The sequence below is a fragment of the Mustela putorius genome, unplaced genomic scaffold (assembly GCF_011764305.1).
Source record: "Mustela putorius furo isolate JIRA1106 unplaced genomic scaffold, ASM1176430v1.1 tig00000759_pilon_pilon_pilon, whole genome shotgun sequence".
Taxonomy (NCBI): domain Eukaryota; kingdom Metazoa; phylum Chordata; class Mammalia; order Carnivora; family Mustelidae; genus Mustela; species Mustela putorius.
In genome coordinates, this window is record NW_025421467.1 from 4,347,043 (window position 1) to 4,358,937 (window position 11,895).

At 31.5% G+C, this 11,895-nt stretch overlaps 1 non-coding gene across 1 annotated transcript; it reads right to left on the minus strand.

Moving 5' to 3' along the window:
• Nucleotides 1-11,342: 11,342 nt before the first annotated feature.
• LOC123393166 lies at nt 11,343-11,480 on the minus strand. The gene has a single exon (XR_006607900.1). It is a non-coding gene; the product is annotated as a U4 spliceosomal RNA (small nuclear RNA).
• Nucleotides 11,481-11,895: the final 415 nt, after the last annotated feature.

The window sequence follows — 11,895 nt, forward strand, 5'->3', positions numbered from 1 at the left end:
AAGACACATCTCTCAGTGTCTGAGTGGTTTATTTAAGACTTTCTTTCCTCTAAAAACCTCTCTAAACTGTAATGTTTACTTTTTTATGAAATGAAATGAATGGAAATTAAAATTGACACAGTGGTTTTCATGGCAAATGCTATTACAAATATGATGATGTGTAAAGTTCATTAAGTGGTGCTCATTTAAAGTTCAAATGCTAATAGATGCTGGATTTTCACAAAGCCAAGCAGAAGCCTTACTGGCATCCTGGGTTCTATTCAAGGTCACGGATCTGATTTGTTGTGCAGTCTTCAACATCGTAACTTATATGGCCTTAACCTAAATCTAGTGGGTTTTCCTTCCATCTGTAAAAAATTAAGTTAATAACACGTTTATTTGTGAAGTGCTTTGGTATACTCAGGGTAAAAAAATCACTAGTGCAAATATTGTTAGTATTGTATTTATTAATTGCTGAGGATGGCTTCAGTGCACCTTTGCTATTTAAAAATCCTGCTTGCAGCTGTGAAAACATTATGCTTAACACAGCAATTATCAGTGGTGGTTGGTGTAGAACTCATGGGAAGACAGCTGCTGGAGGGGCCATTTATTAGGAGCAGAGTAAGAAGGGAAAAGAAATTACATGTATTATTTTTAAAGTAAGGGGTAATTACATATGTTATTATATTACAAGTTATACATTAATAGTGTGTATATATATGCATATGTGTATATATATAATGTACATATGTGTGTATATACATATATGTGCATATTTAACACTCCCATATCCGTGATTGAAGAAAGAGGACTGTGGGGTTTTTTTGTTTTGTTTGATTGCTGTCAATTTCCCGCCTTTATCAGCTTCCCTTAGGCCTATAAATTCCCTTCCTTTCAACCAAGCTTGCTTTTATGTACATGTGTTACTGCATTTTTGTTTCTTGGTAAAGATGAACATATAATATAATAAAACAAGAAAGATTTCAAAATACTAATTATAAATATGTTGAAAGAACTAAAGAAACATGGACATAATGAGGGGAAAAAAGATGTTAAGAGAAAGCTAGGGATTAATATATGGTCTAAAATAAGAAATTATTGCATGGCTTAATATCAAATTAGACATCATAGGAAAAAGAAAACGTTACCTTGAAGACACAATAGGCACATTAAACGAAAGTAGAGAGAAATAGATGTAAACATAACAATGCATAGAATTTTAGTGAACTGTGGATCAATATTCAATGGTCTAACATGTGTAATTGTATTTCCAGAAGGGGAATGAGGAGTATTTAAATGTTTAGAAAATCTCAAAATTTAGTGTAAACTATAAACTTAAGATCCAAATGGCTAAATGAGCCATGTGGGACAAACATGAATGGAACTATAAGCAACTGTGTCAAATCAAATTATTGAAATTCCAACGTGAGAAAATACTGAAAACATGCAGAGAAAGTTAACACCTTACAAAGAATTGAATGAGCACTGACTTCTCATGAAAAAGTCAATCTAGCCAAAAGCCACATTAATAATATCTTTAAGTGCTGAAAGAAACAATACTGTCAAACTGGAATTCTACATCATAAAAAAATTACCTATAAAACTGAAAGCAAAATAAAGCCTTTTTTAGAAAACTGACTGCTACACTTCTTAGCAGGGAAATCTATATTTAAGCAATTGTAAAGTAAGTTACTGAGACTGATGGAAAATGGTAGTATTAAAAAACCTTGATCTAAACAAAGGAGAGTTCTGAATATGATAAATATTTTGATAAATAGTAACTTTTCTGACTCAAAATTTTTATAAAAATGCTGGTTAGACAAAACTATCAATACTTTTTGCATTTTATAATATAATATTTGGAAATAAAATGTATGAAAACAATATCAATATCAAAAGGCAGAAGCCAAAAAATGGAAGCATACTATTATGTTTCCGACATTGCACTTGAAATTTGAGAATATTATTTTATGGTGTATTATAATAAATTAAAGCTATATATGGACAAAGTTAAGTAACTATAAATGAAGGAGATACATTTTATGTCAATAGCAAAGATAAAATAGAATACTAAAAATAGTCAAATATTCTAAAAAGATAGAGGAAACAACCACAGTGGAAAAAAAACAGATGGAACAAGTTTTTTTTTTTAAAGATTTTATTTATTTACTTGACAGAGAGAGATCACAAGTAGACAGAGAGGCAGGCAGAGAGAGAGAGAGGGAAGCAGGCTCCCTGCTGAGCAGAGAGCCCGATGCGGGCCTCGATCCCAGGACCCTGAGATCATGACCTGAGCCGAAGGCAGCGGCTTAACCCACTGAGCCACCCAGGCACCCAGATGGAACAAGTTTAAAAAAAAAAAAAGGTGATATATTTAAAATCATTCATATAGATAGATGTGTTTTATGTTAGTTGTCTAAATGCTTCAATAAAAAATGGTCCACTCTAAGAGTAAGATTATCTGGATGGATAAAAAATCAAGACAGAACTATTTGCATTTTCAACAGAAATACATTAAATATAAAGAGACAGGTAAAAAGTAAAAAGATGAAAGAAAAATATAATGCAAAGATATTCATATATGAATCATAAGTATAGATGCATTAGAAGAAAATTGGAGTAGCTTATTATTACCAGATTAAAGAAGAATTTAGGACAATGATTATTACCAGAGATAAAGAGGACATTTAAAAATAAATAGGTCGAATATTTAAGAAGACGGAGTAATCATCAATGTTCGTCTACCTAATAGCAATGCTTCACAGTATGTGAAACAAAACTGAAAGGTCTGGGCGCCTGGTTAGCTCAGTGGGTTAAAGCCTCTGCCTTCGGCTCAGGTCGTGATCCCAGGGTCTTGGGAGGTCTTGGGATCGAGCCCTGTATCAGGCTCTCTGCTCAGCAGGGATCCTGCTTCCCCCGTCTCTCTGCCTGCCTCTCTGTCTACTTGCGATCTGTCTTTCAAATAAATAAATAAAATCTTAAAAAAAAAAAAAAACTGATAGATCTGAAGAGAAATAGACAAATGTATTATTTTAATTCAAAATTTCATTACTCTTACCCTATAAATACTTGAACAATAGTATCAACCAATTTAATGGATTTATCTTTTAAGAACACTATATTCAATAATGATAAAATACAAATTATTTTTTCAAGTGTGAATGGCACCTAAGATAATCCATATGCTGCAATAAAACAAGGCTCATTAAATATAAAAGGATTAATATGCACAAAATGCATTCTTTGAACGCAGCAAAATTATATTAAAATCAAGAACAGATACTTGTCTGAAAATATTGATATTTTATTGAAACAGTATCCTTAAATTAATGGATGAATCATGGAAATCATGTCAATTATAAAATACTTTGAACTTAGAGATTATACAAAACATAGGGCAGGATACAGCAAAAAATAGTATTTCTTGCTTTTGTTTTTTGCATAATTTATGATAGCACAGGCAGAACAAATTGAAGGAATCTAACTAAAACTACTACGACTAATGAATAACTATAGCAAGGACACAAGACATTATGTCTATATAAAAGCCAATAATATTTCTATATACTAGCCATAAACAATTGAAAGTCAATTTTTAAAAGCTGTCATTTACAAAACCATCAAAAATAGGAACTGAAAGGGCAAAGTTAACAAACTATGAGCAAGATATGTATTTTGAAAACAATATCCATGGGTTTGAAGAACCAGTACTGTTTACATGTTAATTGTCTACCAATTTACATATAGATTCAATGTAATTCCAGTCATATACTTGAAGAATTTTTTTCTTTTTTTTCTCCCAGAAATAGAGATGACTCTAAAACATACATAGAAATCCAAGGGATTATGGTGACCAAAAACTTTTTGAAAATGAAGAAAAAATATGAAGGATTTGCTTTCTCAAGTATTACTATAAAACCACTGGAATCAAAATAATGAGAAATAGATTTTAGGATAGACATATATACCAATGAAACAAAACGGAGGTCCTATAAATGCCTGCATATATAAGGTTAATTTATTTTCAATGATGATATGATTAAATTAAAAGGAAAGAGGTTTTTTTTTTTTTCAACACATGGTACTAGTTCAACCAAATATATGCTTGAGAGCGGGAGATAAACACTTTACCCCTTCTCACCATATACAAAAATTAATTCAAAATATAACATGTACCTAAATGTAAAGCTTCAAGTTATAAAATATTGAGAAGAAATCAAAAGAGAGATCTTTGTGAACTTGGGTAGACAAATATTTCTTTGACAAATCCCCAAAGAACACTAGGTATAGAATAAACAATAAATTGGACTTCAAAAAATATTAAAACAAAAAAAAATCACTCTTTCTAAGACATTACTTCCCTAACTATGTAAAATTGTGCACAGTACAAAAGGCTACAATCTAGAATGCATAAATACAAAGATATGCATTCTAGAATACAAAAAGAATGTTTACAAATAAATAAGACAAAAAATGTATTAAAATGGACAATAGACATAATTGGAGACATCATGAATGAAAGCGTATATATGTACATACCCTAAAACTACATGAGAACTTGCTTACAACTGTTAAGTCACCAGCAAGATGTAAATTAGAACCACAAAAGACCCACTGCAGACCTTCTAAAATGGCTAAAAGTAAAAAGATTAACAATACCTGGTATTGATAAGGATCAGGAGTGACTGGAACACTCATGCATTGCTGTGAGGGGTGGAAAATGGTACATACACTTTTGAAAACAATTTAACACTTTTCTAAAAAATAAACACAAATTTATTGTAAAACACCAAAATTTCATTTCTTCCTAAAACATGAATCTGCAGGAACACCTATAAACAGGTCATACTCACAGTAATATTACCTATATTAACCAAAAACTAGAGAAAAAATGATCACCAAGAAGTAAATGAATTAAAAATTGCCTTGTATTCATACAATGGAACATTATTCAATACTTTTAGGAACAAATTATTGATATACCTAAAATCTCCTTCTAAAAATGCATTCATAATATGTACAAGATAAATACATATGAATATTTATAAAATGCATTTTGAAATGCTAGGGCAAAAATCATGGCAAAGCAAAACAGACACCAGTCACCAAAAACAAACAGACATTTATTTGAAAGTCTAGAACAGATATAAGTAGTGTATGTTTCTAGAACATATTTTGTTCTAGTTTATTGTTGGCTGGGTCAGAGATTGGGAGTGGTGATGAAGTGACTAACCTCAAAGTTGCATTTGACAGTATTTTGTGGTGATATAAATATTCCATATCATGATTAATTGGTAGTAATTACATGGGGGGGGGTGCCTGGGTAGCTCAGTCAGTTAAACGCCAGACTCTTGGGTTTTGCTCTGGTTATGGTCTCATGGGTTATGAGATTGAACTTGGCTTCAGGATTCCTGCTCAGAGGGAATCTGTTTGAAGATTCCTGCTCAGAGGGAATCTGTTTGAAGATTCTCTCCCTCTGCCCCTCTCCCCCCATGAGCACATTCATGCTCCTCTCTCAAATAAATGAGTAAATCTTTGAAAAAATTGTCACATTGTTCAGTTGATATGCATGCATTTTATTAACTGCAGATTATACCTCAATAATGTTGAATTAAAGAAAGGGGATCTGAACTGTGATTCTAATAATGATCCATGTTGCCATAGAAAATACTTCCATGATTTCCTGGTCCAGAAAAAATATATACTGACATTAGGTCTAGCTCATCACATTTTAAAATTACTTTGTATTATAAAACTTTTATTAAAAAATGAGAAACAGGGGCTCCTGGTGGCTGGGTTGTTTAAGTGTCTGCCTTTGGTTCTGGTCACCATCCCAGGATCCTGGGATTGAGTCCTGAGTTGGGCTCCCCGCTGAGCAGGGATCCTGCATCTCCCTCTCCCCCACTTATGCTCTCTATGTCTCTCTCTCTAATAAATAAATAAAATCTGGTGAGTTCTGTGAAGTGTGTAAACCTGGTGTTCACAGACCTGTACCCCTGGGGATAAAAATATATGTTTATAAAAAATTAAAAAATAAAAAAAAATGAAAAAATCTTCTTTATAAATGTGAAAAAATAGAGCATCCAATGTTATTTAATTTACACATTTTAATCACTCATACATACATAAAAAAGGAGAAATAAATGTCATCTGAACATTTATTTCTTGAATAAGATGAAAATAGATATTTGAAATTAAGTTATATAATATGGTTTAGAAAGTCTTGCTTATTTATACATATCAAGAGTACTGAATTTCCCAATATTAACATTTTCCTTAAACAAAAACATAATTAAAAAGACATTATAATTCATGGATATACTTTAGATTATTAAAATCAAATTAAACCATTCTGATAATAATCTGATAATAATAACCAGTGCCATAGAATAGGGACATTCTCATATAGTTAAACTATGTACACTAAAATTTGTAAAGCTTATAATTAGAATCTAACACTTAAATTTATACCATATTGATAGGAAAGTTTCAAAAACATAGAGGACAATAATTTCCCCTTAAAGAACACGGTATTATTTCTAAATAAATGGAATAAGCTCATAATTCTGTTGCTAAAACTGCAGTAATGGTATTTATTTGGTGAAATAACTTGAAAACAATTTTGTAACACATAAATTTTATTTTACATTATTTACATAATCAAAGGTTAAAAGAAGGGGAAAATGTCAATATCATAAAGTTAGATTTTTAGTTTTATTTTATTTCATTTTGCCTTGCACATATTATTCCAGCCTATCTAAATTTTGTCAAATGACCACAAGGAGCGTACACCACAGATGGAAGACCTCAGCCCACCTGCAGCTATTGGTGTACGGTGTGTTGGTTTGTTCTTGTTAGCTTGCCAGAATTCACATTTTTGCAGGGGTGGTTTGTAGGCAGTTGGTAACACAAAGATGTTTTACTTAACACAAAAAGTATAATCCAAAGACTTAATAAATGCACCTCAACACTGGGGATAAGAATACAAATAACAAGGATTGGGGAAAAAAATTACTTTTGTGTAGTACATACTGCAAAACAGCTAAAAGAACATTTCAATAATTTTTAGTCAGATTAGGTGATTCACACACTAAGCAATTTATTCTACTTTGGAGAAGAAAATTATGAAGTTTGTTTTGGATGATTTCTAATAAGATTTACATTTAAATTTACATGATGAGTGGCCTGCAATTTCAAATCTTCTTGTTGCAGATGACTTAGAAGAATAGTTCTACAGATATCATATGTGATGTTAACAACACTGTATCACGATTACATAGAGCTATATGGATGCAAAAGTGGGTTCATTGTTTTGTTTGCTGATAGAAAATTTGAAACTTGAAGTTTATATTAATAGTCATAGTCAATGATGTCATTTGTGCTTATAAAGGATAGCACTTTGAATAAAAGAAATACAATATTGTTGATGATCTAGAAGGTACAGATATTTGTAGCTCTTTTCATTTTCAGAATGTCTTTATATACTAATTTTCTTTTTCAATGGGCTAGACTAGAAGTCAAAAGTACAGCACTGACCAAAATTATTTAAAAAGAGGAATAGGTCACAACCTTAAATCAGCACAAAATCACAAGTCAAAATCATTCCAAATACAGAACCTATTGTCTAGCCAAGAGTTAAAATAGAATATATGCTGGAGAAAGGAAATAAGAAGGCAAAGAAAAGATGCTGCTGTACCGCCATTCAGGCCTTCCCGGTCAGACACTGAATGAGAGGACAGTCCTTTTTAAAAAGCTGTTATTTAAAGTGTTTTCTTTAGTGAAAACTTCTGTTCTGACTATAAAAGCCATATATACTTATTATGTAACATTTGGAAAATGAAGAAAAATCAATTTTAAATTACCGGTAATCCAAGCATCCAAGATAATGTAGTTGAGCAGTTTAATGCAATATTTCATTGCTTTGCTATGTAAACATAAAAAATAATTTACTTATAGCTTTTATTACATGTATATGAGAGAAATCAAAGTACCAAAATTATTTGTACTTCTGTAGAACAAAGCAAATTTGTATTGGGTATTCAATATGAAATTAAGAAAATGACATCCCGGGCTGCCTGGGTGGCTCAGTGGGTTAAGCCTCTGCCTTCAGCTCAGGTCATGATCTCAGAGTCCTGGAATCGAGTCCTGCATCGGGCTCTCTGCTAGGCAGGGAGCCTGCTTCCTCCTCCCTCTCTCTCTCTCTGCTTGCCTCTCTGCCTACTTGTGATTTCTCTCTGTCAAATAAATAAAATCTTTTAAAAAAAAATGACATCCCATACCTAATAATTGTCGATGTGTGGTAAATGTACATATATACATTGCTCTGAAATTAAAAGTGGATTTCTTACAGCACTTTAAGTGTTGAGTCAACAAGATTAACATTTACTGTTTCTAAATCTTGTGTGCTTTTGATTTGTCCAAATGTGCATGTCATTGTACAAAAGTAATTTTCTTCTCTTTACTTTTATCTCAAATACTAACAAATAAATACATTTAAGATGTTTGCTGTGTTTTTCACATTTTAAAGGTACATATTATTTTGCTGATTTTCTCTCTTTTTCATAATTTATTTTTTGTATAAATGTGCCTATGTGAAAAATGATATGAAATTGGAAATTACATATATAAGTACATAAAGATTTAATGTTAGAGGTATTGTGTGCATATATATATATACACATATATGCATATATACACATATTTAACATTTTACAAATGCTCAGTTAAAAATAGCAAATAATTTTTAAAAAAGCAAAAAATTACATAGTCTCATCAGTTGGAAGTGAAGGAATCATTAGAATGAGACATCCATAATGAACAGAATAAAACATTTTAAAAACAAAAAGTGACAACCTTAGAAGGATGTTTAAAACATTAAGTCAAACAGATCTTAGGAACCAAGGATGCAATGTTAGGAATTTTTTCTATCCCAGATTTTATAGTGTTTTTAAAGTTACTGTTAAAAAATTGTCTTAAATTTCTAAGATTATGCCATGATTTTTAACATTTGCCTTTTGCCTTTATCCTTGCAAAATAGTGTCTATCCATTACTGTAAACTACTCCTCTTTGTAGGTAATTCTGGTCAATGGCGTACTTTTGACTTTTCTGACTTGTAGAAGGATAACATAGCCAATTTCAGAAGGTCAAAAAGTTGAGAAAAATAAAGGTTAATTTCATAACAGTCACTAAGGATTTTGTTTATGTCCTTTGAAAAGCATTATCAGGTGATGAAATTTTTATATGGGTAAGTAATAAAGATATGCAAAAAAACTGTTCTCTTCTTGCTGCTATGAAAATTCCCCAAACTAACCCACCTTAGGTATTATAGAATTACACCATGGAAAGGATTCCTAAATTATTTTTACATGGCATAATATCCTCCTCAATAGGGTTAATTCTTCTGTAGTATTTAACTCTTTTAACTCAGCGAAAAATATAGAGTTACTGAAAATTATGAGTACATTTAGTATATGATAGAGGTTTGTATAAGATATAGCACTCCAGGAGCAATTACTTTCCAAAAGGACATGGATGTAACACAATTTAATACTGATGGAAAGGGAAATACTACAAAAGAAATGCAAGCCATGTGTACAAAGTACATACTTAGAGGGAGATGTAATTTTCACTGGAAGCACTAGGAATGTCTGTGAAGAGATGTAAAATAAAATTAGTATTTCAATAAGTACAGGATGGCACAAGAATTTGAGCATATAGAAGTGAAGAAAGTAAATATATAAATAGAGTAAATAAATAAGGAAGGATGGTTACTAGGTGTCAAACATATGGTTATAAAAACAAACTGAGGGTTGCTGGGGGGAGGGGGATTGGAGAAAGAGGGGTGGGGTTATGGACATTGGGGAGGGTATGTGCTATGGTGAGTGCTGTGAAGTGTGTAAACCTGGTGATTCACATACCTGTACCCCGGGGGGATAAAAATATATTATATGTTTATAAAAAATAAAAAACTAATTTTAAAAAATGTAATAAATAAATAAATAAATAAAAACATAAAAAAATGTGGTTGTATACTTTATATACACTGTCAGCTAATCCCTACAAAAATTATTCAACAGCAGCATCTACATTTAAAGGATGAGTTAACACCACTTGTAACTTCCTTTGAGTCATGGTAGAGGCTTTTTGTTTTTTTTAACAATTTAAGCAATTTATTCTTTTTTTTCTTTTTTTAAGATTTATTTTTTTATTTGAGAGAGAGAGAGAGAGAGAGGAAAGAGAGAGAGAGAAGCAGACTCCCCACTGAGTGGATAGCACTGCAGGTGTTTGATCTCAAGAACCTGAGATCACAACCTTAGCCCATACCAACAGTCTGATGCTTAACTGACTGAGCCACCCAGCCATCATAAGCAGTCTATTCTTATAAACAGAAGAAAACAATATTTCTGGATCTTGTGCTGATGGGTGAACTTTGGGCATCATTTCAGAACTAGCCAGCCTCTTTATCAAGCTAGGTCTGTGGTGATACATGTGAATCTAATTTGTTTTTCACTTTTTATCTGGATATGTGTAACCTTAGGGAATTTCTGATCAGTTTATAAACTTATGTAATTTTTTGTCAAACTAGAAGAAAATAAAAGTGAATAAGAGAACAAAGCCAAATTCAGTGTAATTAAGTGTTCAAAATCTGACCCATGTACTTATGCCATAAGGGCACTGTGTGAAATATTTAGCTTAGATTAGGGTTTATGAAAAATAAGAGGAAACACGGAAGTTATTTTTAAATGAACACACGTGTTTTAAATAAAGATAATAGTTGATTCAAACAAGAATGCTTAAACCTAATCTTTTATTTTGAGAAGAAATAGTAGAAAAGCATCCATTGCATGTTTGTCTTATGGGATCTCCCTTTTCTCCAACTTTACTCTGGAATAATGATGGCTCTTTCTATAGGGAATTAATAGAGACCATTTAAATGTTCTTTTTAATCCCAATGTCATTTGTAAACCAAATTATAAAGTATTTCAAAGATTTGTTAAAAAAAAAAAGCAAAAAAAGAAATTTTTAAGGCATATGGAGGGGTAAGAATATTCTAATTTTCTCCTCACTGGTATAAATATTGCATTTCCTTGAGGCTGTACATAAAGAACTCTGTTTCAACTCCAGTGATTTTTGAAAGTAACCAATTTGGCTTCTAACTAGATATACGACCTTGGGAAAATAATTCAAACTCTCAGATACTCGTTTCTTTCATATGTAAACTGCTAGAATTGAAATATATGTTTCTTAAGGCCCAATCAACTTCAACATTCTGCTGGAAGCAGATGTTTTCTTGACTTAAAACTGTTACAGCATTGAAGGAAAGATGTGCAGTTATGGTAGACTGATTAGAGTATGACTAGTTTGGCAGGGACACATAAAATTTGAAACTGAATATACAAGCTTTGCAACTACTTTCTGGACATTGGAAACCCTATTTAATTAGCAGTAATTGCGCCTCGGATAAACCTCATTGGCTACGATATTGCCACTGCTCAAAGCTTGGAAATCCTATTTAATATATTATTTAATATATGCTGTTTTCCTTTAGTGGACAAAAATCAAGAAAATCTATAGGCTTATCAATTCACCTTTCTAAAAAGCAAGTAAAATATGTTTTTTTATTTGATCATTTTATTATTTCCTTTTGCTACTCAGCATGATCAGAAAGGATAGAATAGTGTCAAAGTCTGAAAGATTGTAACTTAATGTAAGTCAATTCTGACAGTTAATACATATATATATTTCTCTGTATTGAAATAATTTTACTGTTCACATGCTTATTTATCATTCTCTGCCGTATACACATTTGTAAATTATTCTTGTTACTGGGTCTTGTACCGCCCCATCTAATGCTTGTGATTCACTCTACTATTTCTTTCTTTCTTTTTTTTTTTAAGATTTTATTTATTTATTTG